Here is a 27,111-nt window from a genome sequence, read left to right on the forward strand (position 1 = left end):
ACTACCCCAGCCCATTCACACCACAGCAAGTTGGGGACCTAGTGAGAATTGCTCTTCCATGGACTCTGCAGCTCCACCTGACACAGCCTGGGGGAGGAGTGCATGCCTCCCGGCTGCAGGACAGAAACACAGATAGACACACAAACATGCAAACTCTCAAATACATAGTAGATAGCTGTCCCTTTTTCTATTCTGGCCCCCTGATGCCCCAATAGGGTTATAGATGTCCTAGTCTCCATCTCTGGCCCCTTGCTGCCCTCCTCTGGTCATTATATAGTATAACTGTCCTTACTTCCCATCCCATACCTCCTTCTGCCCCCATGTTGTCATTAAGGGTACGTCTAAACTACACGGCTCCATCGACGGAGCTATGTAGATTAGTTTACATCAAAAAGGGGAAATGAAGCTGCGATTTAAATAATCGCTGCTTCATTTAAATAAAAATGCCCACTGCACTGTGCCGATCAGCTGACTGTCGGCACAGCGCGGCAGTCTAGACGGGGATCTGTTGACCCCAAAATGCTTTGTGGGCAGATCCTGTAAGCTTCATTTATTTAAATCGCAGCTTCATTTCCCTTTGCCATCCTGCCTAATCTACATGGCTCCGTCGATGGAGCCATGTAGTATAGACACACCCTAAATAGCAGAGCCCTCCCTTCCCGTTTTATGAGAAGCAATCTCATTCCCAGGACATCCCATTTTTCTGGAAGAACCAAACCCTTACTTTGCTTTGTTATGATAAGAAGAAGCTGAATACCAAATTTGGTGGTTATAACTCTTTGGCTGTCTCTACATTGGCAAGATTTTGTGCAAAAGCAGCCGCTTTTGCATAAAATCTTGCTGCCTGACTACACTGGCCACGAGTATTTGCACAAGAACACTGACGTTGTAATGTACAAAATCAGTGCTTCTTGCACAAATACTCTGATGCTCCCGCTCAGGGATAAGTCCTCTTGCGCAAGTGTTCTTATGCAAGAGGCCAGTGTAGACAGGTAACATCAATTTCTTGCGCAAGAAAGCCCGATGGCTAAAATGGCCATCAGAGCTTTCTTGCGTATGAGAGCGCCTACACTGGCACGGATGCTTTTGCGCAAAAGCAAATCTTTTGCGCAAAGGCACATGCCAGTATAGACGCTCTCTTGCACAAATACTTTTAACGGAAAAACTCTTCCGTTAAAAGTATTTGCACAAAATCATGCCAGTGTAGACGCAGCCCTGCTGTTTATGAGGAACAGACAGACAGACACGCATGCACTCTCAAACACCAACAAACTCTATATTCAGAACTTTTGAGCTGTGCTGTAATATAGTCATGGTTCCTGGAAATCATACTGTTAATTATGTGATGAGAATCGCAAATTCCAACCATGAATTTCACTGTATTACAGTTACAGACTGGAATTTTTGTAACACAAAGAGATCCCTCAATTGCTATTGCCTTCTTAAGATAGTGAATAATGAGTACTAATTCAAATACACATGGGTATGGCCACTTGAAGCATCCTGCCTCCAGTTTCAATAGGTGTCATTAGCTTTTATATTTCAAAGAATATAGCAAACATATTCTGATGTCTCTGGTCACCTTTGACTCCTTTGTTCAGCTTGTCCATGTCTGTCCCTGTACAAATACAAGTCAACGCCACACCACACCGTTCTGTTGCGAACATATTCTTTCAATTTCTGGTCAAAGGTGCCTCTGAGGCATTTTTAAAAACAGTAATATAAGTTAAAAACTGTTGTGGCTTCTGGAGTAAACATTTGTTAAGCATATACATTTAGACAGAGACTTCTAGAATATATGGTGGATAGCATCTAAATCTCATGCCAATGGTAGGTAGGTGCCCTTAGCTCCCTATGTCAATCCCAGCCTAAGATATTTGTGTTAGAGAGAACAGACATCTTAAAAACATGACAGAAAAATGACTGCATTATCTTTTAGCAAAACTGATAATACATCCATACATAGAAATTATGGGTGAGATCCTTCGTGGTTACAAAAGTGCAGCTGCACCACTTTACACCAGCCACGATATAACCCATGGTTTTTATTCATTTTATTATGCATTTTACTAAGAGACAATGTAGTCGAATGGGCAGAATCCCGTGGGATGCTAACATGAAGGGGAAAGGAGTCCAGGACAGATGGCAGTATTTTAAAGAAGCCTTATTGAAGGCACGGAAAGAAACCATCCCAATGCGTAGCAAGAGACACAATCATGGTACGAGACCGGATTGGCTTATGGGGGAAATCCTTGGTGAACTTAAGCACAAAAAGGAAGCTTACAAAAAGTGGAAACTTGGACAAATGACAAGGGAGGGATTTAAATGTATAGCTCGAGAATGCCGGGGGGTTATCAGGAAGGCGAAAGCACAATTGGAATTGCGACTGGCAAAGGATGTGAAGGGTAGCAAGAAAGGTTTGTACAGGCATGTTAACAAGATGAGGTTTACCGGGGATGAGGTTTACCGGGGCGGTCGACAAAAGGGTTTTCTGTCGACAGGGGAACGTCTAGACTGCCCCACTCTGCCGACAAACAGCTGATCGGCAGAGCGGGGCAGCCATTTAAATTTAAATGAAGCCGCGATTTTTTAAATCGCGGCTTCATTTCCCTCTGCCCATCTGTCTAATCTACATGCCTCTGCCGACAGAGGCATGTAGTCTAGACACAGCCTAGCTGTCTGAAGAGGGGTTAGGACCAGTGCTGCCTCTTATCTTTTCCATTCATGTGCGGAATACATTTTTATGTGCACTGAGGCACGTGTGACTGTGCTCCATCAGTAGAAACAAAACACCTCGCTGTGGGAACACCGCTAATCACCTGGGCAGCATTTAACTCTCTTTTGAATTGCCACACAAGTGCACAGCTTATAGGGAACACTGGTTAGGACCACTTGTGCTAGCACAATGAATCAAAGCAGCTTGAGCAGGAAGTTTAGCTCGGTTTCTTCTAATTGGTGCATACTGCAGTGGCCAGTTTTCTCCTTTCCTGTTTTTTTAAGTTGCCCTTATTAATTTGGTAACAAGCTCTTCGGGTTTTTTCCCCCTTCTCCATAGCCAAATAGTTGAAGCAGCCAAATGTTTTTTCCCCTCTGTTCGAAGACTTGTCAGACCAAAGTCTGCCTTTTTTTTTCTTTCAATTGCAATTTAAACGTCTAATGGAAGTGCTATCTCAGCTATTTGAGACACCAGCAGATCACTCTACAGCCAAGCCTGACGTGATCATTTCACAATATACCATTTGGGGACTTCGCACTAATCCGTGTTCAGCTGTTTAAAATTAATAAGTGTGTTTCTGCGGCTCTGTGAGAGAACTGGTCTTGTGAAAACTGTCTCCCTACTTTGTAAAAGCAAGATTGTATCTAAGGAAGTCTGTATATTTATAAAACAGTGTTCTACAATCTCCAAGTGAACTGTAGATTTACCCCTCTATTACCTTGTGTGTGGCTGAGGGAGAGGAACAAACTACTTGATCCTTTAGGGCTATCATCTAAGAGACACACAGGAAGGGAAATGATGTCTCCAAGACACGAGATGATGGGGAATTAAAGGCGGCAGTCACACACAATAGCTAATGATGGCAAGCATGGCAATAGATTATTACTGCAGCTCCTCTTCTCTTTACTCCTCAGAAAATCCCCCTAGTAAATTATAGAGATAATGAAACACATCTAAAAATAATGATTCACCGTGATAACAAGAAAACCCTCAAGCTCCATTTAACATCTGACTTCATTGGCCCAGACCCCCTACTACTTATCATAGTGTAATAATATTGGAAGAAAGCCCTCAAAGGAAAGTCACTGCCACATTGTTAAAATAACAAAAACAAGAATTGAGTGGTTTGATATTCACCAACCAAGGAGAATGGAATGCTAAAGGGCCAATGCTGCATATGCACCAGAACCTCCCACTGGAGCTAATGGGAGGCTCGAATGTGAAAAGAATGCAACAGTGAACCACCCAAGAGAGATGTTGATTCATGTTTTGAGCTCATATAGGTACATGCGGAGTGATTCCCCTGACTTCACTGGAGATAGCCTAGATTGACACCGGTGCAACTAAGTTCAGAAGTGGGTCCACCCTACCAGATTTAGAGACAATGACTTTGGGAAGGCCAGGAGAGCTTGTGCAAGAACAGCCCCTTTAATAAAGGAACAGGATGTGCTCTCCAACCCAATTTTACACCAACCCTGGTCTCCTAGCTGGTGTGGAGAGGAGACCCTCATCTTTCTTCATCCCTTTTGGGATGCTGGCACTCATACTGGCACAGACACTAGCCTGGATCAATCCCAGGAGGAATTCTGTCTGGTCTTGAAAAGCTTCTCTCTGTAGCTCACTCATTCCCTTCACTGGTGCAATGGAGAAAGGTCAAAGTCATGCCACTGCCTTTCAGGTAGCTACACCCCCTTGAAAGCGGTAGTAGAGGGATGTCCATGCTCTCTGAAACAAGTCTGTGTCTTCCAGATTTGCAAGAGAGACAGAAAGCCACAGGGGGCTGGGCACAGCCCACTTATGTTCCATGGTGTGAAGTGTGGCCTAATTGCTTGTACTGTTCTGCATAAAAGGTGGGGCAGGAGGAGGCTATGAGGTGGGGGGAGGGGATGGACTTAAAGACTGTATCCGTGTAATACCAGCTGCCACTCTCTTCCTACCCTGAGCACACTCTTATCTGCCAACACTATGCACTGGAACTCAAAGAGGATATCTCCATAGGCTAGTTTTCAATGGTAGGCATATTGCTGGATTTCTGTCATCCCTGCTCTATGAAAAGCATCTCTTGTTTTGTATATGGAGGTTGGCCTAATGGCAGACAAGGTGTCTCTTGGTCTGAGCAGGCCATGCTTAGGGAGGTGTGGCATAAATGAGGGTCAAAGAATAGCATGATGTTAGTAAGTAGTATGAAAAACGACACCAAGGAGACTCTGCTGTGCAAAAAAAATCGTATAACCTAATCATTTTCCTTGAGTCTTTTCAAGGAAGTGCTATTATTTTGTTTTCAGATACAGGGCCCTGCAATATATGTGGAAAAGTTTAATTAACAGACCTGTTCTTGTCACAAATGAACTTCCAGCTGCATTTGTTCATCAGAGGCATCAGTAATCAAGTGCCATGTGACAGGTTCAGGGAAGCAAAATACAACATGCTTCCTCCCCCAAAAGCAGGTTGTAAGGCATTAGTTATCCCTGAGAGGCGAGAGCAGAGTACAGCATGTGGCTGACAGAGAATTTGAAATCCCTCTGCACCACTTCCCATGTGGTATCAGGTCTGAAAAAAACAAATAAAATCATAACAGCACAGAAGGGCATTTTCATTGTATATTATCTTCATTGATTTTAAATCATAAGCAAAATTCAAACAAGACTAGAGAAAAGAGAGAAGTTAAATTTCCTCCCCGAAAATGAATGAAATACAAAATCACATACTAATTTCCAAATTCTATAGCCCCCATTACTATTTAATTTGTAAGTTAACCCCAGTGTATTACACACACACACACACACACATGCAGATTTTCAATACTATTATAAAAGAAGAGGTGTCTGTCATACCATCTGTCACAGAACATTTGAGAATACACTGGGAGACTTGAGAACTTAGGATAGGGTAGGCTGGGCTGCTGGCTTCCATTTCTTCCTCTCCCCCGCCCCACCACATCAAAGAGGGATGTGAGGCTTGAAAAGCAGCATAATGGGGCATGAGGAAGACACAAGGGCAGGAAGTGCAAGTGGCTGTCAGTGAGTTAGTGGGTGAGCCATGTGGTGGTGGCAGAGCGGGGGAGGGAAGAATAAGATGAGAACTACAGGAGGAGAAAACATGGAGTAGGTTAGAGAATGAGAAAGAGGGAACAAAGAGAAGGGGTAAGAACAGCATATAATACAAGGCCAAAGAACCCAGTAAGAGGTAATCACATAGACCCAGGGAAAGGCAGGAGCACACCGGACCACCAGGAGCACACCAGGTCTACTGTCACCACAGGACAGGTAATGCAAGTGTAACCTTTCTGCCAATAGCAGCTGGCAGTCTTAAAGTGGTTCAGTTGAGCCCTCCTCATAGGTCTCTGGTATGCCTAACACCAGTAAGCAATTTCAAGGGTCAATAGTCAGTCTCTTGCACCAATCCTCTAATACCCAGACAGCCATTATGCAACCTTGACTGGTTCACAAATAACAAGACTGTAATCTGCAAATCAATGTCTACTTAAGAGCAATCCCCGATGAGCTCCCCAAAATATAAGCAAGGAACCATCCCCAGAGTCTGCAAGACAGAGTCTTTTGCTTAAAGATCTTTAGTCCAACCCTCAATTTATATAGCGTGGTTTCTCCTCCACTTCCAACACCCCATTTATAGCTCTGTCCAGTCAGTACAGACCCAGAGTCCACAGGCACATCATCTTGATGTCTCCACTCATCGAACATGTAGCAATGCCAGTTGTGTGCTGCTCCTGCTAGCCACCCCACTGGCCACTTGCTGCCTCTGCCGCCAGCCGCTTGCTCCCATCAGCCTCCCTGCTGGCCACCTGCCACTCCTCTCTCCTGTCAGCCTCCCCACTAGATGCCTCCTGCTGCTCCCACCAGCTGCCTGCTGACCGCTTGTTCCTGCCAGCCGGCCTGCCACTGCTTCCGATGGGTCTGGCTGTGGCCAAACCTAGTGATTTCAGCTCTTTGTGATGTAGGTTTCTCAGTGATTTCAGCTCTTGGCTCACCACATAGGCTAGCCAAAAGATTCCAGCTTCCACTGGAATAATATTTTAAAATAATAAAGAGATTCCTTATGGAGTCTGTTTTAGTTCTATCCTTAGAACAGTGGGGGGAAGAGAGACAGGTTGAGCCAGTCTTACAGCTCATACCTGGAGGGCATGTAACCTACTGGTTCAAGCTCCTTCCCCCCCCTCCCAATTCAATTCTCTTGAGTCTGGAAGTGGAAGGCTTGTCCATCCAAGATTCTTTACAATCACAGAGTCTCTCCTGCAAGCACTGGTGTCATATTTTACAATTCCTACATTTAGGGTTAACATGGTTTATGACCCCAGAACAGTCAAATTAGTTACAAGGCAAAATTCGATTCTAACAATTGACCGCCATCAGGCGTATAGCACTGGCTGAACTGGATTTCATAACCACACCCAGGATTTCTTTCCCCTTCCAGCTGGCTGCATTGGAAGCAGTGATTCCTGCTTACACTAGTAAACATAAAATGGAAATAACATCCCCTCTCCTGCCACCTCACACTCCTAAGCTGTGTCTAGACTACACCTCTCTGTTGACAAAAAGATGCAGATTAGGCACGTCAAAATTGCTAATGAAGCAGGGATTTAAATATCCCGTGTTTCATTAGTATAAACATGGCTGTCACTTTTTTCGAAACAGAGCTTTTTCGAAAAAAAAATGGCAGTCTAGATGTGGATCTGTTGAAAATAAACCCTTTTTCAACAGATCCTGTAAACCTCATTTTTTGAGGAATACAGGATCTATCAGAAAAGGGTTTATTTTCGACAGATCCACATCTAGACTGACTTTTTTCCAAAAAGCTCCATTTCAGAATAAAGTGGTGGCCATGTTTATGCTAATGAAACATGGGATATTTAAATCCCTGCTTCATTAGCAATTTCGACGTGCTTGATTTGCATCCCTCTGTTGACAGAGGGATGCAGTCTAGACATAACCCTAATGTCCTGTGCAGGTACTAGTTTTATTTTTACGTATGGTGTTTTGTGAGCAGGGAATAGCTAATCCTTTAGGATATGTTTGCAGTTTTTTCCAATAAAGTTTAAAATTAGTTCCTGTTGTTCTTTAGTACATAAATTTCTCTTTCTTATGTAGACATGTTTGCAAGATGCATAGGGACATTCTAATATTCCCAAGACAAATGGAATAGAAACAGTGCCATAAAATATATCTTACATCCTACTTGTATGTGTTCTTGGTGTTTGACAGGAGATCTAATCTCATGTGATTAGTTTGCATCAAACTACAAGGCCTTAACTTTCACATTCTCCTGTTGGCTGCTATACTTATATTGTAGGCATACATCCAGATTCTGTGCAAATTCACTTTCAGTAGAGTTGTGCAGAGCACTCATCCATTGCAGTACTTTTTAATTCACTTTTCTGCCAGCATCAATCTTCTGACACACTGCATGTAATATATGACACCACTTATGTGACCAGTGGATTTGGCCTGGAGATTTTGTGTTTAATTCTGATCCCTGTGGTTTTTACACCATAGTAACCCATCATGGAATACATATTTACATTTACATGATACATTACACAGGTGTAAGTTATACTGGAAAAATTGTTAGGGGGCTCAGTTTGGAAACAGTGCTAATTTACTGTGTCATTATTGGAGAATCCTTCCAAAGAGAATTTACCTTGGATAATATCACATGTGCCTCCATATCCACAGAATATTTATTTTGCTGAACTTAGCCCTGAACGTTTAACAAAATACAGCTGTAGTCTTTGCGATCATTCTGGGAACCTTTGCACTTTTCAATCCAGCACAATTACTGTAACCAGACTGGAGCACACATCAGTCCCTCTTTTATCTTTGTTCTTTGCAAGTACATGCTAACATAACTTTCTAATAATTTTTTAGGGTGCCACTTTGGAAGAGGTGGTTTCAAAAATAAGTTTAAAAAAAAAGTTCTCTGGTTTCAAAAATAAGCTCTCATAAACCAGAGGCATTTTCCAGTTTTTTTCCAAAGAAGATTTGAGCAAATGTAATAGTAAGGTTCCCTTTACCTGTGTTTTCACTTCCATCAGATACCTAGGAGTGTGCTTATCTCAGTGAACTTCTGATCCTTTAAAATTAAATTACCCTCCCTAAATGAACCAGATCAAAAAAAAGAACTAGTAAAGTCGAATAATCTTAACTTGTCCTGGTTTTCTTGACTAAGCACTATTAAGATGAATGACAGCCCTCACGTGAATTATCTCTGTAAGGGCCTCCCTGTTTTGTTGCCCTTGAGTTATCTTTAAAAGCTGGAATGTGACTTATTAATGATTTTAGTGTGCTTCAAATGGGAGTAGGATTTACATAATATAACCGTTGTTTGATTGGTGCTATGCATTTTCTGGGAAAATTTTTATTTTTAATATAAAATGTGTGTTATTTTGCCTTTGTCTCCCCCCCCTCTGATTTTTAAATTCAGATTGTGTTTTTGAAAGAAAACTCAAACTATTTCAAAGACTTTATTTTGTGTCAACAACAAAAAAATATTTTTGTGGGAAAAAAATGAATGATTTCCCATCCATATCTACTATTTTATCCTTCCCTCCTTAAGGAGCATTCTTTTGGAAAACATAATTCTGCCTTGTATTAAACTGTACAAGAGTGATCTACAAAATCAATAAAATAATATCGTAATCACTGGGATTCATTCAAGATAGTATGTGAAAGTAGCATGTCCAGTATAGCACATTTCAGAGGCAACTACTACAAGTAGGCAGGCCATTCATCCTACTTGCCTAATGTTAGTCCCCTGTCTGGTACTGAGACAGAATTGGATATAGTTTTGTCTGGTATCAGACGGGGGAATGCCATAATAAAAAATTGTGGCACTCTTCCCCCACCAACATGACCTTGCCCACCCCGTGATCTGGAGCTCATGCCACTAGTGGTGGGGAAGCACACTGTTTGAAATGACACGCCATCCATGCTGTGTGGTCTCACTTGCACCATGCTTTTAAAGTCACACCGGGCTGAGGTAGGGCATTCCAGTGGGGACAGAGCCATGTTATTCTCAGAATGTCTTGTATTCTTGTAACGTGGGAGTAGCCACCATAACGATAAGTTTCTTAGCAGGTAGGCCTTGTAGGAATTAGTTCTGGTGGGTCCAAATCACCACCCAGGCACAAGGCCAAGGGTTTTAATAGGCAGGAAAGGGGAAAAAGTATAGATGCTCAAAAAGTGAGAGAGCGAGAAACGGAGGTTCTTGGTTGGCTCCATGGATCAATCCAGTCAAGAGTCAGGACTCTTCAGGCCTAGTGCCTGAGCTGACCTCTCCAGTCTGAGCAAATAACTCCACGGAACTACTGGGAGGAGTTGTGCCTCTGCTTTGGAGAGCCATCACGATATGAAATGGCCTCAGGTGCAAGAAAGTGGGAGTGTTCTGTGTTGGGGAACATGGATAAAATGGCCCCACCATCCTCTCTGCACACTCCTCATTGGCCTTGACTAGGGCAGGTGTTCCAGAGGGAAATGCAGCAGGTATCATCACTCTGCACATCTCAGATTCATTCTGCCTCCCAGAGACACTGTATCCCCCAAGGCACCCTATCACCATATGCAGAGCGCAAGCCTGCAGGACAATCCTACCGACAGGTAACCTTTCAGGTTGCTGTGTGCACTTTAATAATTCATTATCCCAATAGCCCTTCAAGATATGGCATGTATCTATGCATGTATGTACATGTATCTTACAATCCTCAGTTTCATAGATGGGGAAACTGAGAAAGATGAAAGTTAAGCAATTAGCCCCAAACTATAGCATGAGTAAAACTGAAAGCCAGCCTTTAAACTCAGAAGTTCCTGGTTCTCCATCCTATAGTCCAGCCACCAAACCCGAGCCTTTTAATGTTTCCCAATTTAGCTAGGACTCCCCATGGAAGGCAGTGGGAGTTATGCTTAAGTTAACACAAATTAGTCTATAGCCCTCTGCCATGACCGTTTCTCAGAAATCAGAGATCACATCATCTGCAGCACTTGAAGCAATACGGCTTTTCCTAGGAATCTGAAAATATCCGCTAGTTATTATCCCCTGTCAGAATATTATGGCTTAAGCTAGTCCATAAAAATGATAATAATCTGACTTGTTCTGACTATTCTATTAGGAAGGAAAATAATTAGTTAAGGCTCAGAGGTACAACTAACTACAGAAACAACTATCATTCCCCACAGGAATGGTGGTTGTAGCACTATTTTTTTTTCTGTCAAGTGGAAAGATCATTCAAATCCCTTCAACAGATGAGTGTTCAATACTTTTATTTTTAAATGCAGTCTTTGAAGGTTATTTTGATGATGTGCTGGCTCTGAAAACCAATGTAACCAGATAAAGCTTCATGATTGAAGACAGCTGCTTACTCTTATGTATGCAGGTGTTGCACTCAGATACAGAAAGAAGTATATTACTGTACAAATCCAGCTATCAACCATGGCTCAAACAATGTCCTTACTTTCTAGCTCATAAGAAGTAGGTACAGAAAAGTAGGTATGGATACAGAGTGGAGAAACCTCTGTAGCCACTTGGAAAAAGACATAAAGGAGATGATACAGATAACTGATGAAAAGTCTTTCCAAGAGTAAAGAATAACATTAGATATCATACTGTGAGTGGGAGGACAGGGAGAATCTCTAGGTTCAGAGTCTGCTGCATTTCGTACATTCATATCTATGTGTGTATGTGTGGTTAATTCTTGGAAGTGCTGATTGATCATTTTCATGGGAAATGACTGTAGCCAGAATATATAGCAAGAGCGTTAGTCATTTTATTGTTCTACTTTGCAGAGATATACAGATTCAATTACAACATGCTAACAAAGTCAGAGGTGAATTTTGGAAGGGGATCTCTCATATATCTCTTCCCATATGTGTCAATGAAGGGCTATCTAAGGAATTTACTCAAAATTTGTGAAAGTGCCCATGCATTTTGAATGTCCAAACTGAGACAACTTGAAGTTGGTTTTAGAAGTGCTGAATACTCTAAATGAAGTTTCTTTCAGTAAGATATATTAAACTCTCTTCAGTTTAGTTTCAAATTTTTTATTTTTGATATGTGGCTTATTGTAATGTGTTTTTAGCTGCTTCTCTGTGTGTGATCTTAGGCACTATATGGGGAAGGACTAATATTGTAAATCCACATCTGTACCTCCGTAGTAATAGGTCTTCTTTTCTTTTTAATATATACTATATTTTTTCTAATATTATGAACATAAAGTCTCCTTAAATTGTTCATTCCATAAAACATTGTTAGAATAAGTTTGCTTAACCCAAGACAATTTAAGGTTCATCTATTCATCCTACACCTAAATAAATAGACGATTTCCTATTTGCTTAAAGAAATGAGCAAAGCTTCCCTTGACGTTAACTCAGAATATTTCTAGCATAAAATACCAGAAAAAAATCACTTTATGTGAATGTAACACAAGTTAAATAACAGTGAAAGTTTTCCAATGTTTTGAGTAAGGTAAAGGTGTTAAAACATATCCTGAGTTACACAATCAATCCCAATTATCCTTATCTTGAACTAATTTGATCTTTTATGCCATGAATTGCTGCATCATCCAATATAGAATGCAGAACACTGCTTAATGCTATCTGAGATATAAAGCTTGTCAGTGAAGATTAAATAGTAAAGTAGATTGTTAGCTGATTTAACTCTGAAAAGATGTAACTACAAAAAAAAAAGGCCTAGTCTTTTCTCTTTTCTCTGATTGGCAGTTCATTTCTTCTAGGATCGTTGTTATGGATTGCAAGAACAGAAAGTAAAGCCTGCTTTTGCAAATTTATCCTGAAGTTGCTTCAAATAGCAGCCAATGTTATTCCAAGTTCACCAAGAACATTATCATGATTTGCAGATCTATTAAACCAGAGTGGCAGCCTTTTCCCTGCAACAACTTTGAGCACAGTACCTTCCTTCCAACATTTGAAGGATAGTTTGATGCAGAAAGGTGCAAATCACTACAGTTTAGATTCTGCGAACCTGACTCGTGTTGATTATTGAAGTTATTCTCTGAGTTTCTTATGAATTCCAACAGAATTACTCACAAAGTAAAGGGCTACTCAACATGAGTAAAAAAGGCAGCTGGCCCTGCAAGATCTGCTAAATTGAGAGGTTTTGACATGTTGAATTGCTATTGCAGTGAAAATGTGGAAAATTAAAGATAGAGAAGCACAGTAATAAATTTTTGAACTAATGCAGTAGGAATGCCTTGCCATATTACAGGGCTATTCTTAGAAATATGATGCATTGGAGAAAAAAGACTTTTACGTTGAAGGATACATTAATCTGTCTATTGTTGAGCTATATATTCTGGTGATTAGTCCATTTTCTAAATGAGCAATGCGACTTGGTCTTTCTGAAACAGTTGCTTGTAAGGATCTGGACCTGATGGAAACCTTATCGTTCCTACATTAAGCTATATTAGCTATGTTACTGGACAAAAGTGTTAGCAACAAATAGTAAATTATGTAGAATATTGCCATCACTGGCCTCCAGGCTGAGCAAAGAGTAAAAACAAAAAAAGGGATGTAATAGTATATTCTTTTGTATTGAATTTGTAATCTTATTATTTATTATTATATTGCAGTTGTTCTTAGAAGTGCACCCAAAATCAGGTGTACTAAGCTTCTACAGACATATTGTAAGAGACAGTGCCTGCCAAAGCATTTATGTCTAGTCTGCACACTTGCTATAACAAATATTCCAGTTCCAGATTTTTAAGCCAATACAGAATACAACTCTGAACCTTGATCATTTTATGGACAAAAACATGCATTGTACAGAGTGACAACATATTAATTCTAGAGTTTTATCCCCTAGAATGCCAAGGAATGAAATTAATTCACTTGTTATTTTTGGTCGACTATAGGATCTTCTGGGTAGAGATTTCATCCTACTGCACACTGACTCGCATACTTTTGAATACTACCATGATACGGATATGTCATTTATGTAATAGTGTGTGGGAGGGAAGGGCTCTTTTGATATCATCTACCCAATCCTGCTCCAGAAGAAGCACAGCCTAGTTACTTATACTAGAGCATGCACACAATTATCACCATTCAGAATGTTTTGTGAAGGACAATTGTCCACATAAGCCAAGCTTCTGAGGCTGCTGGGTCACTACTTTTATATGCTCAATTTTAGGATTTGGGTAGCATTCTGCAAACATGAGCTACTTACCTACTAGCAACCGCCTGTGTGGTAAGTAAACATTGTTTCCATTTTTACAAACCGTGGAAAAAAACAAAACCAAAATTAGCGAATGCAGAGTGAAGTCCACATTTTTTGAATTTGGGTATATAAAGCTAGGCCCCTCTTTGCACATTCACTGTGTAAGGGAAATGAGCGTGGCATGATTTTCAGAATGGCTGAACACTAATGGACCCCATCAAAGTCAGTGGGAGCTATGATTGTCCAAATATGGCCCAATATAAACTGGCAAAAGCTATGGTCAGTTTTAGAGGTGAGATTAGTCTCTTGCTGAGTGTTCTAGGCCTCATTTGCAGTAGAGCTATTCATTTGTGGTATAAAGTTACAGACAAATACTTTTTCAGGGAGAAGATGGATGAGAAAAGATTTCAAAATTCTGCAGATATAATAAGGCATTTCAAAGCTCTTTGATGCCTGATAGTATTTAGGATATTGTTTTCCCTAGTACTTCACTCAGCTATTGCATGTATTTCTAATTAAATAGCACCTAATTGTTGAGGCAACCAGAAATCAATGAAAGAGCAGGCTTACTATTCTAAAAACAGATTAACCTAAAATGATGGAAACTCTCCTGTGTTTGGTGTTTGTCTTGCTCTAAATTCATTTACTGTTTGTATCCTCTGTCTTATCACATGTGCAGTGTAAAAAGCAATAACTAGCACTGACATTATCTATATCACTATTGTCTCTATACAATTACTTTCTTCCTCCAGCTATTTTTCCTAGCTTTTATCATTGAGGTGGGTTTTTATTCTTTTTGTGCTTGTTTCTTCCTGTTCCCAGTAATTCCAGTGGTGTATCACAACATTTTTGTTAATTGTTCTACAATAAAATCTCTCTCAGATATAGCATTTGAGTTTTGAATTTATAGTTATAATTCCATTTATCATGCAGACTATTGTACTAGAGGAACTAATAATTTAAAATATTCCTAGACCATTAGTATACATTCTGTTCAGATGAGGTTAGAATTTTTAATGCTGATTTGATTGACCAGAAGTTCATACTTTTAATTCTATCCATTTTCATCTTGCCCAGACATCACCAAATAAATTAAGAATGGAGAGATATCATTTCACTGAAAGGAAAGCCAAAGTGCTTTTTACTTCTTGATTGTAAGCGTAATAAAACTAAAATAAGGGAAATTTCTCTCTGAAAAGAAATGATCTGCCTACTAATGGGAAAAGGCAAAAGACAAATACATTCTTTCTATCTCCAAATATATAAAATTGTGGGGGTAGGTGTGATGTGCTCTTTTAACCATGAAATAAGGACATAGAATAAGTTTACCAGCAAAAAGCCTGAGCTCAGCTATTGTAATTAGTGCTCACCGTGCACTAGTTAGGGTGTCCTGTTATTGGCATTTGACAAATGCTGATGATATGTAAATCAGAATAAGTAGTGTTACTTTAGACTTTTCAAGCATGATTTTAATGGTCATCATATCCTACACGTATTGGAAATCCATATGTAATCTATACATAGTGTATATAAAGTAGGCTGGGCCCTGTTTTCAGCTTTATGCTGATTCTAATGACAGATTTAAATAAACAGGTGGAGTAGCATCAGCTATTTAATCACTTATGGAGGTTTCCAGAAACAATACTTAATGATTCATTACTGCTGGAAAAGGACAAAAAGCATAGTTACCAATGATCGCTCTTTGCTTAGGCCTGCCTTTCTGCTAAGCAGTCCTTATAGAGTTGCTGAAGGCAAATCTGCTACAGCAATTGAAGTAAAATTCCCAGCCACTATGGGGTTGGACCAGGTCAAGGCTGGCACATCTCTCCCTCTAGCTGCGAGGGGGGAGGGCGCATGACCCCTACCCTTCATGCGAGGGGATAGGGCACGCAGCCACCAGCCTCCCCCGGCAAGGGGGAAGGCCTCAGGGTTCCGGCCTCTTCCCGGGAGGAAGGAAGCCTCGGGGCTCCACCCCACTGCAAGGGGAGAGGGTGTGCAGCTCCATTGCACGGTGATGAGGGAGGCCTTGTGGCTCCACCCTCCCCCACAAAGGGAGAGGGCACATGGCTCTGACCCCACCCTTCCAAGGGGTGAGGGTGCACAGCTCTGCCCCCTCCCCGCAAGTGGGGCATGGGGAAGCTGTGGGGTTCCCACCCCAGCCATTTATCAGGGAGAGGTCGGAGAGAGAGTGAAGAGGCAGGGCGGATGAGGCCAGAGGGAGGTGCTGCGGAATGCAGAGTGATGTGATTATGTCACTTTGTCATTCCACAGGAAAAGGTTTTTTTGTATGGATATATATATATAGAGAGAGAGAGAGAGAGGGTATGTCTACACTACAGCATTATTTCAAAATATCTAATTTCAAAATTGTTAATTCGAAATAGCTTATTTTGAAATAACATGTCTACACACAAAATGCATTTCGAAATAGCGCCTCCGCACTGAGTGGATGTTGAATCGCATTTAAGGCTGGTTGGAACCAATTCCGGCAGTAACACATTCCAGCTTACTTGTTCCACCTCGGCTCACTACTTCATTTAACACACAGCTCTTGGGTATGTTTTTGTAGTCAAATCAAGGGGATAGAGATTCAGATGAGATCAAGCAAAAGTACTGAACAAAAATGGTTGCCTATAAAACAGGATGAATCCAGAATGTGCTGAACTAGACACCTTTATGTCTTATAGTGTAATATTCACCAAAGTTCTTCCAGTGTTTTACAGCCAGGTTTGTCTGTGACCTTCCATTAATGAGAGGAAGTCATACTGTCTGCTTGCGGCCTCGCTGAAAGGTCCCAGATGTGTCTCTGCATTTCCAGACATTTCAGAACATATCTCTTGTCCTTATTCATAAGCAGGATACCCCCTGCTGGTTGTTTGTTTGTATATGCTCCTTTGTGTTTGCCATTTCTTAGTCAGTATCTGATTTCATATGTAAATAAGTATAAATTGTGGAACACATAATACACAATGTTCAGACAGGGAGATAAACATCTGTTATCCTCTTCCTGAAAGAAATCTGTTTGAGACATGTCCTCTCCTGGTTACCTACCTTTAACATAATTCTCAGGATAGACACACAACTCAAATATTATCTGTATGTATATTTTACAATCGTTATGATAACTGGTCAGCTACTCGCTCTTGGCAAAGACCTCACATGCTACCCTTCAGTGAGTTATGCTGTATATAGCCAACTCTTGGGGTGTGTCTAGACTACCTAGTTTTGTCGACAAAAGTGGACTTTTGTCGACAAAACTATACCAGCGTCTACACTACTGCTGAGTTCTGTCGACATAACGTCGACAGAACTCAGCAGTTTTGTCGACGCTGGTATACCTCATTTTACGAGGCATAACACCTTCTGTCGACAGAACTCTGTCGACACACGGTGTTGTTGCCTGTAACATTGCGTCCAGACTATGGAGTTCTGTCGACAAAGCAGCTTGCTTTGTCGACAGAACTCAATGTGTCTGGATGCTCTTTGTCGACGGAAGTTTTGTCGACAGTATCAGTCGACAAAACTTCCGTCGACAAAACGCGGTAGTCTAGACGTACCCTTGGGATCCGCATAAAACCCTATCCTCTATGCCACTTGACATCAAGAAGTCCCTGGAAATCTAATGGGATCAGGTTTCTGAGGAGACTTCTGGAAATGGTTTTCTGATCAGAATGGTTTTATCACAAAAACAGTTTCCTCTACAGATATGTTTACTCAAAAGACACCTTGGTAGTTAAGATGCTTCAGGGGGTAGCTGAATTAGTCTGTACAGGATAAACTTAAACAACAAATGGTCTGATAGCACTTTATAGACTAACAAAACATGTAGATGGTATCATGAGCTTTCATGGGCACAGCCCACTTCTTCAGATGACCAGAGTTTTGAGTTTAGGATGTACAGACCCAAAATAACTGCCTTTGTAATTAGTTCATGAACAGTTCATTCAAAAACTGTTACACAGTGTAGTTTGTATTAGATATAAAAGTCAGAATGTCTGATTATTAATTGGGAGGGTGGAAAATTAAGATCAGGTTTCAAGCATAGTGACTTCAAAAATCACTATGATTCCCCCTCTCCCCTAATGTTTGCTTACAATTTCTTCCAGTAAACTAATAGTATTCATGGGAAATTAATAGACAAGGATAATGAACATCATCAAAGCACATTTGATTATTCAAGTGATTCTTAGTGGAAATTGATTTGAGATACTTTCCCAGCTCTAATCATCCTTCTTCTGCAAGATATTTTGTTCTTTTCTTAATACCGGTTCAACCTTTCTAAACTGGGCCATGGATATTCCTGGACCAGACAGCCCTAGCATCCAAGAGACTGGTGGCAGGAAGGTCAGAGACTAGGAGTCCTGCAAGGACTGGCAACCCAGACCATTCAGCAGCAGGGGGACTGGTGATGACTTCTCCTTGTCTGGTAAACTTTCTCTTTGGGGCTGGTCATGTTCCGACTGTGCTGGACCTGGGTGTCCAATCTGAAGTTACTACTCACATGGTTTCTAAGAAACTAGGTCCCTATGGATCAGCATCACTACTCCTGGTTAGATATTGCTGGTTCGCCAGATTCTATTTGTAATTTTTGGTCAAAAATTATTCTCATTTAATGTGAGCATCAGATTATTAAGCTAAAATTGGACAGACACAGTTACCACTTGACTTCACAACACATGTTTATCACATAACCTGAAAGCATTTTAAGAACTGTTTGTTAAATTGATAGACAAACATACTTCCTCTAGAGCCACTGAAGTCTACTTTAAGTGGTAATTACGTAGAGATTTTTTAAAAAGTTGATTGTTGTCCTCATTGGTGGTAAATGTGTTTCCCCGTTAGTTCCAAGATTACCTTTTAATCTGAAATTCACAATTTATGTACCACAGATCCCAAAACCATGGTACAGAAGCAGACTTTTAAGATATATTTGGTTGAATACCATACATCTGATATCTAATATAGTCCAGCCAATCTTTGGCATGTGATTATTTAACCTTTTAATTTATTGTCCCCATATCTATAGCAAGTAGGTGTTTATGGAAATTAAATATATTAAATCAGCAAACAATAGGTTGAATTAAATACTGGTAATGTCGCTGCAAGAAATATGCTGAAAACCAAATAGCGTGTCGTGCTGGAAAAAAAAAGGTCATTCATTTTAAACACCAAAATTTGAAAACAAACAAACAGGCTTTGGATGTTGCCCTGATGGGTCTCGAACCTAATCTAATCTTTGAACTCCCCATGAGTTTAAGCAGCCTTTCATGAACTGAAAACCATCTACTCTTCATTCTACTTTGAATTTTCTCCAGATTTCTAATTATATTAAGATTATTAATTCCCTGGGTAAGCCTTCTTTATATTTACCTTTAAGGCACCATGCATACCTCTGGTAGTGGTGGTACTGGTATTAGTATTAGTATTCACATAACTATACTGAGATAACATTAAAGTTGCCTGCATAAGCACTGAAGGATCAGGAAGCATTTCCCTTCCATAAGGCCCATCTTCATACCAAATCCCATGTTTCTATCTCTAGCCATTTTGAGTGTAAATAGTGAATTAGGTTAAGCTCAAACTTTCCAGGTAATATATATTCACCTTGAGGAAAAAGCTAGGACAGCATAAATCCAGACTACCAAGTGAAACGTGAAAAATTATAAGCAACTAAAAGTGGATGTTTATACCAGCAACATTTCAGGAACGTTAAGTATAATAGTAGCTGGCACTCTGGTCATAATAAATAACCTGCAGTATACTAGAGCAAGAACCAATTGTAACCTAGTTCTGTGTTGGATACAGTAGAAGAAATGCCATAAAATGTGTGTTCATTATAAACTATCATTCCCAATTAGCTTACTGATACAGCATGCACAACAAGTTGAGTATCCAGGAGTCCTCTCCAACTGTGAACAGATGGTCACTTGCTATCAGAACACACATTATACAGAGTGGCTGATTACAGATTACAGTGCACAGAACCTGGTTTTCTAAATTAAAATAAAAGAACTCTTTTTTTTCCCTGAAAGAGTGTAAGGCTTTAAATTATCGTGCTATGGACTAACTAATGGTCCACATGATTTAATTCTAAAAACATTTAAATCAAATTGAAATTATGAGAGAAGCACAATTTGCTAATTAACCTTTTGCTATTTCCTCTCACTCTCAGTTTAGTGAATATTTTTTTTAAAATCGTATTCCTGTGTTTCGTATTTAAGGGGAGAACTGTCGGACTTACTCTTTTCCAGTTTTTGTACCTAAACATTTGTGTTGCACTTGCCTCTGTCTTTTCTTCTGGGGAAAGTCAGTTCTTGAGACAGCGATCTGAGTGGGAACAGGCACTGGTTTAGAATGCTGGCTTGCATAATCTTTGACCATCTCTTTCCCATGCTTTGATAAAGTATGAATAAAATAAGTTACTGTTAGCACATACCCAGACTCCATACCACTGATTTCTCCTGCACAAAGGTGTTGTGCAGGGCCCTGGACTTTTGATATTGTTCATCAGCATGGTTGCACCACTGTGGTTAGAAGAATGGGCTACATTATTTTACTTGAGCTGTTTTGCCCAACTATAGTCAGATCCTCAGGTCCCAGTCCTTCAGTGAGCTTTCTGCAGACAGAGCTCTGATCTATCATAGAGTGTACTGCATATCTATATTTGCAGTTGTTAGACTGTTGAAAGTAGTAAACCTATCTGAGTATTGGCTGTTACCCAGATTTTTGGTGTATAGTAAAATAATTATATTTTCAAGAGAAAAACTTACGATTAACTTGATCTTAGAAGCAAGAAAACTCTCTCTATGAGTTTACTTCTCCATTTACCTCAACAAAAATAAAATATTTTTCCAATTAAAAATGTAAGTATTAAAGATCATCCACGTAACACAGAACTGCCTTCTGGGAATGGAGTAATGGGCTAACCCCGCTCATGATCTCACTTCCAAAAAGATATTTTATATATCCTACTCTGTGTTCTGATATTTTGGGTTTCACTTTTGTTTTCAAGTCAACATTTCAGAAAATATTTCAGTACCCATATTTGGCTTCATCACTTTATACATATCTGTATTACATAAGAGCCAGATGGCTACTAGAAAGTAACAGAAAACAGGTCTATCCCAGGTTAATACACCTGAAGGCATTCAAGAACATGCCAGAACTAGCTGAGACAGGTAGGTTTGATTAAGACCCCTGGAGCCAATCAAGAACCAGCTAGAACTGGTTAAAAGCCTCTCCTTTAGTCAGTTTAGAAGCATGTCAGAAGTGGTGGGAGGAGGATGCTGTCAGTGAGAGCCCTGCCCAAGGAACGTCCCCTTTAGACTCCACAAGTCCAAGGCTAAGAAAAGAAATCTGATCTGTTGCCTCTACGTTCAGAGAGGCTACGAGAGATGAAGAGTACATCTGGACTGCATTGCTCTTTAGGATACCGGAAGTATCCCAAAATAGCAACATCACATCTCTAAAAGCACCCACTATATCCCAAAATAGTTGGGCATGCTATTCCGGTGCCTCTGTAACTCTCATAGAAGGATTAAGGGATTTCTCGGATTAGTGCCTTATTTTGAAATTTGACGCTGTATAGGTAGCACCAAATTTCAAAATCAGCTCTTTTGATTTAGACTCAGAATAAGCTACACAATTTGCATAGTGCAAATTGCGTAGTTTATTCTGACAGAAGTGTTCTGTCTAGATGCACTCTAGACATTTCCCCTCCCCTGCTATGCCAATGGTGAGTGGCTAAATCAGACAGACTTTTCCTTGAGGTGAAGGGGTTAAACTGAGATTTGTAGTGAACCACTGAAATGAGCAATTAGACCAGGAGGAGTCATTTTCCCCAAGCAAGGAGCAGTAATACTTAACTAACCACCACCCAGAAGCACTGGACCCACTGTGTGAAATTGGGAGCTTCATCACAATATGTAATTACATTTTTTTAAACTGACTGCAGCATTGTTCCAGAAATCTGTCTTGTCTTAAGAGATAAAATAGATTGCATATTATGGCTATGGAAGAAAGTCCACTTAGCTTTTCAGTGTGCCCATTACCAAAGATATGATATTCATATTTTTTAAAAATGTCTTCATACCCTGAGCATGCTCCAGAATCAGATTACAGGATAATGGATCATTATCAGGACAATATAAAGAGCATTTGTATTGATTAATCCATCTTGCAACTTTTTAAAGGAGGTAATAATTTGAGTGCCAGAGAAATAAGGGCTTGCAGATCCTAGTGAGGAAATGGATGTCATTGCCATTTGGGTAGCGGGTAAAAGATGTTTATTAGGTCTTATCCATTATTATTATCCAACGGTGAAGCTGATGACTACATACAGGCTATTATTCTACACATGCACCAGTGATGTGAAGAGTAGACGCTGGTCACGGATACACACCATACAAGTTAAAATGAAAAATATAGATCTGGGATTCATGGAATTAAACTTAAAGGTCTGTAAGGATTTTAGTACATTTAAGCTATGTCTATGCTGCACACTTATTTCAAAATAACTAATGTTATTTAGAAATAACGGAGTGCACGTCTACACAGCAAGCACGATATTTTGAAATAATTTCAAAATAATGGGCTTCTTACTCTGACTTCTGTAACCCTCATTTCAGGAGGAGTAAGGGAAGTCAAAGGAAGAGTGTTCATCTTTCGACTTCCTGTTGTGAAGACAGCACCAAAAGTCAAGTTAAGCTACTTCGACTTCAGCTATGCAATTAACATAGCTGAAGTTGTGTCTCTTAACTCACCTTTAGCCCGCAGTGAAGACATACCCATACATATTAATGACTGGAAGACCAACTGCAGTAGCAACCTCATTCTTGTGAACCCCTCTCTTTTTCTCATTGATGGAAGAAGGAAGACAAGTGGGCCTATATAGTTTTAGATCTACAAGCTTCATCCATTTCTTTCCCCACAAATACAGATGCAAACCACTAAAAGCCTAGTAGTTGTCTGTTCTAATTGGCTTTTCTTGAAGTCCATGGGTTTATTCATTTGCTCAAATATAAATATGAGTTTAAGAACTTTGCTGAAACAGGACTGCTGTGATTAGCACTATCTTAAAAAAAAAAGATCACTCAGCTTTCTGCTACATGGAGTTACAAGGTTTAAAAAAGTATGATAACCACCAGGAAAAAGGAATGTATTCAGGAAAAATACAAATCCTTGCCATCCCATATGTTGAGCTGAAATTTTAGCCCACTGAATTAAAATATAATTTTCTAATTACTTCAGAAGAGACAGGATTTCACCCAGGACTTACTACTCTGATTAAATGATATGATTCATTTCTTTCATAAACTGGAAAACTCAAAAACCACGTCTGAATTTAGTCTAACTCTGAATTCAGTGCAGGGACAAGCACTATGGCAGGGGGGATTATTCTGGAAAAACATTTAAAGACAAGGAAGAAGTCTCTGAGAATGGACCTGCTGAAGCAGGTTTTCCATTGAGGTAGATACTGACATTTGCTGTTTAATTAATATTGGGAATGGACATCCGCATAAGACCTGGGGATTTAATTGCACTTTAAAAATCTATATACCAGGAAGAACATTCAAGAGGACTGCATATTTAGTATTTTTTACTGATTTATTCCTACTTATCACATCCAGGGATCACTGATATAAACTTTAGAAAATGAGCATCTCTCCCCAATCAGAGGCTCTATTAGATAAGATTTGTAAAAAGAACAGTTGACCTTAAAAGTTGTTTATAAATAACAATTTCACATTTTGAAAACTGAATGTTGTTTCACCTCTCTCTAGCCAGCCCTCTATTTCCCCAGGGATGGAGGCAGTTTCTCCCTCTGGTGGCTGCACCTCAAATAAGCCAGATGGCCTACCTTTTGAACTTCCTTTTCCTGTAGAAGATCTGCCTTCTGCTTCGGGTATGGTAGCAGAGGCTTTTCCAGTGCCTGCTACCAGATGGGATTGGGCACTTCTGCACCGTCCCTCTCTGTGGAAGGCCATGCCCCTTTTCTACACCATCTTAAAATCCATTCATACAAGCCATACTTCTTTAACTTGTTAGCAAGAAAAATGTGGGAGACCGTGTCAAGAGTTTTGCTAAAAGTATATCACGCCCACTGCCTTTCTCATATCCACAGAACAAGTTATCTCATCAAAGAGAGCAATTAGCTTGATCAAGCTTGACTTGCCCTTAGTGAATCCATTTTGACTTTTCCTGATCACCTTCCAATCATGGAAGTGTTTCAAAATGGATTTCTGGAGGATCTTCTCCATGATTTTTCCAGGGACAGAGTTGTGAGGCCAACTGGTCATTCCCCAGATTCTCTTTTTCCCATTTTAAAGATGGGTACAACATTTCCCCTTTTCCAGTCATCCAGGACCTCTCCCAATCACCTTGGCTACGTCTACATTGCAGACTTCTTGCGCAAGAACACCTGTTCTTGCGCAAAACTTGCAGAATGTCTACACTGCACGTGTTTTCTTGCATAAGTAAATTGACAGTAAAGCGTTGGAACAGAGGGCTTCTTGTGCAAGAGTTATTCCTCTCCCCATGAGGAATAAGCCCTCTTGCACAAGATCTCTTGTGCAAGAAGATCTCTTGTGCAAGAAGGCAGTGTGGACAGGCAACAGGGGTTTCCTGTGCAAGAAACCCCTATGGCTAAAATGGCCATCAGAGCTTTCTTGCACAAGAGCGCATCCACACTGCCATGTGCTTTTACGCAAGAGATGTACTTTTGCATAAGTGCATCCATGCCAGTGTGGATGCTCTCTTGTGCAAGTACTTTTGCACAACAGTTCACGTGCAAAAAGCCTGCAGTGTAGACGTAGCCCTTGAGTTTTCAAAGATAATGGCCAATGTCTCTGCAATCACATTAGCCAACTCTCTCAGCACCTTCAGATGCATTAGATCTTGCCCCATGGACTTGTGCATATCCAGCTTTTTAAAACAGTCCTTAACTTTTTCTTTCACCAGTGAGGGCTGCCCACCTCTTCCCCAAACTGTGCGGTCAGGTTCATTCCCGATTTAGGTTGAGTTTAGGAATGGTAATAGCCCAAAGCCATTTATCTTTTATTTCAATTATTTCCTTACTACATTTCACTAGTCCTATGAAGCTATGGGTTAAAGACTAGCATCATCCATTGGTCTAAATCGCTGGACTTCAAGTCTGATTACAAAAATTTTTTGAGTTCAAAACAAACATTTAATGAGCAAGCAAGTTTGAAGGGCACATTTTAATAAACAATGAATCAACTATTCATCCAAACTATACTATGAGTTTCCTTATGCAATAATGAACTTGCAGTGGTAACTTGCAATAACCAAGATAGAAGTATTCATAAGCTGGTATTGCCAATTCATAGGATGATCTTTTGTTGAGATAACAAACAACTTATTTGTTTTTCCTCTATGTATCCTTATTTATTAGAAAACACTTTACATGTCCCATTACTTTTTATTTAGTTATTTTAAAGTGGCTTTTACAAGTTTCCATAAGGATTACTTTGCCATTTTGCATTAATGGACACTCATAATTATGTGTTACCTGGAAAAAGCTTTTATCAGGAGGTCTACTTAGAGATATACAGTACCAACTTGACTGTAAAAATGTGGTACAATAGCTATTGTATTTCCATTTAGATCATGCATGATGTTACTTTCTGCAGAATTAGAATGCATCCAATTTAAAGAGATTACTCTTGTAGTTCAGTGAGCTGATCTGAAGGCTAGAGTCAGTTGTCTAGATGATGTTTATCAGTACACTATAAATAAGATATGCTTAAACATTCACGGATAGCAAAATGGCCCATATAAAAGAGATTAAAAATTCTGTTTCAGTTAAGATGCAGCACATTAGTGCATTTATTTACCCTGTATTTCTTTACCTTACTTTATAGTAATAGACAAGCTAGATATTGCACAGCAAAAAAATAAAACAACCAACCAACCAACCGTCAAATTTTTTTTTTTCCAGAGCTGAGCTTGAAAGTTCACATTTTTATAAGAAGTATTTCTAACCCATTTTCAATAGTGGATTGTACAAACATGAAATTTTTTGTTAACTTTCCCATAAATACTATTCCTGAAATGAATGTTTTCTGGAAAGATGGCACAGCATTCATCCACTGGTGATATTCTAATGTCATTTCTATAAGTACAGCCTTCTGAGGTGATCATTCCAGTTATAAAATATGATCTACTTTCTACCTTATGGTGTATTCAAATACTGAAAATTTGATATTGCCCCATCTAATAAATACTTCCAGTGTAAGCGTATCCTTACAGAAAATCCCATTTTCTCTTGATATTTAATAAAACAACATATTCAAGTAATCACAGAACAACAGAAGCTACAGATGGAAATGATCTGTATGACGATCTTGTCCATGGGGCGTGTGATTGTTTCCTGTACTATATTTTCATTTTGAATATCCAGTCTTGTTTTAAAATACTCAAGATTCAGGTTTTGCATCATTCCTCCCTGGGAGACTATTCCATGATCTAAACCACTTCACTGTTAGATTTTTTTTTTTCACTTGGATGTTCCATTTTTATTTTTTGGATTTGATTACCTTACCCAAGATACCACCTTAAATATTTCACTGCTCTCTTTGCTGTTCTACAAAGTCATTTGTAGACCAACTTATTCCCATACTGTTTTATTTGTCTCTAAGCAATTGCTTAGATGAACTATATATAGTTATTCGTTTTTGTTTTGTTTTTTAAATCTTTCAATTTTTTAAACTCTGTCATCATTCTTATTGATTTAGTTTGAATTTCCCCCAATTTGTCAATATCTCTCTGAAAATGTGAAGCCCAGAATGGAATATAATATCCCATGTGCAGTTGGATTAAAGCCAGTTATGGTTTTATCCCTTATCATTAAAATCAATGGGAATTACTTCAGTGGGAGCAGGATCAATGTCTTAAGGTCTGATTAATCATCCACTAAACTCAATGGAAAGATTTCTATTGGCTTCAACGAGTGTTACAGCAGGCCCTCAGATACTAGCAATGGTGCTGAGATATGTAAACGTGGGTCCACGGAACACATATCAATTACTGAAAAAAGATTTTTAAAAAGTTTCCGAGTTTCAAATTTATTAAAAATACGCTGAAAATGCATTCAATTCACAAACAGAAGGAAATTTATGCTTGCAAATTTTTGGTTTGTTTTGGTCTACTGTATCTTTTCCTCAGGGAAAACCATCACATGAATTATTAGCAAG

Source organism: Pelodiscus sinensis, chromosome 7 (assembly GCF_052426305.1).
Source record: "Pelodiscus sinensis isolate ZL-2025 chromosome 7, ASM5242630v1, whole genome shotgun sequence".
NCBI lineage: Eukaryota > Metazoa > Chordata > Testudines > Trionychidae > Pelodiscus > Pelodiscus sinensis.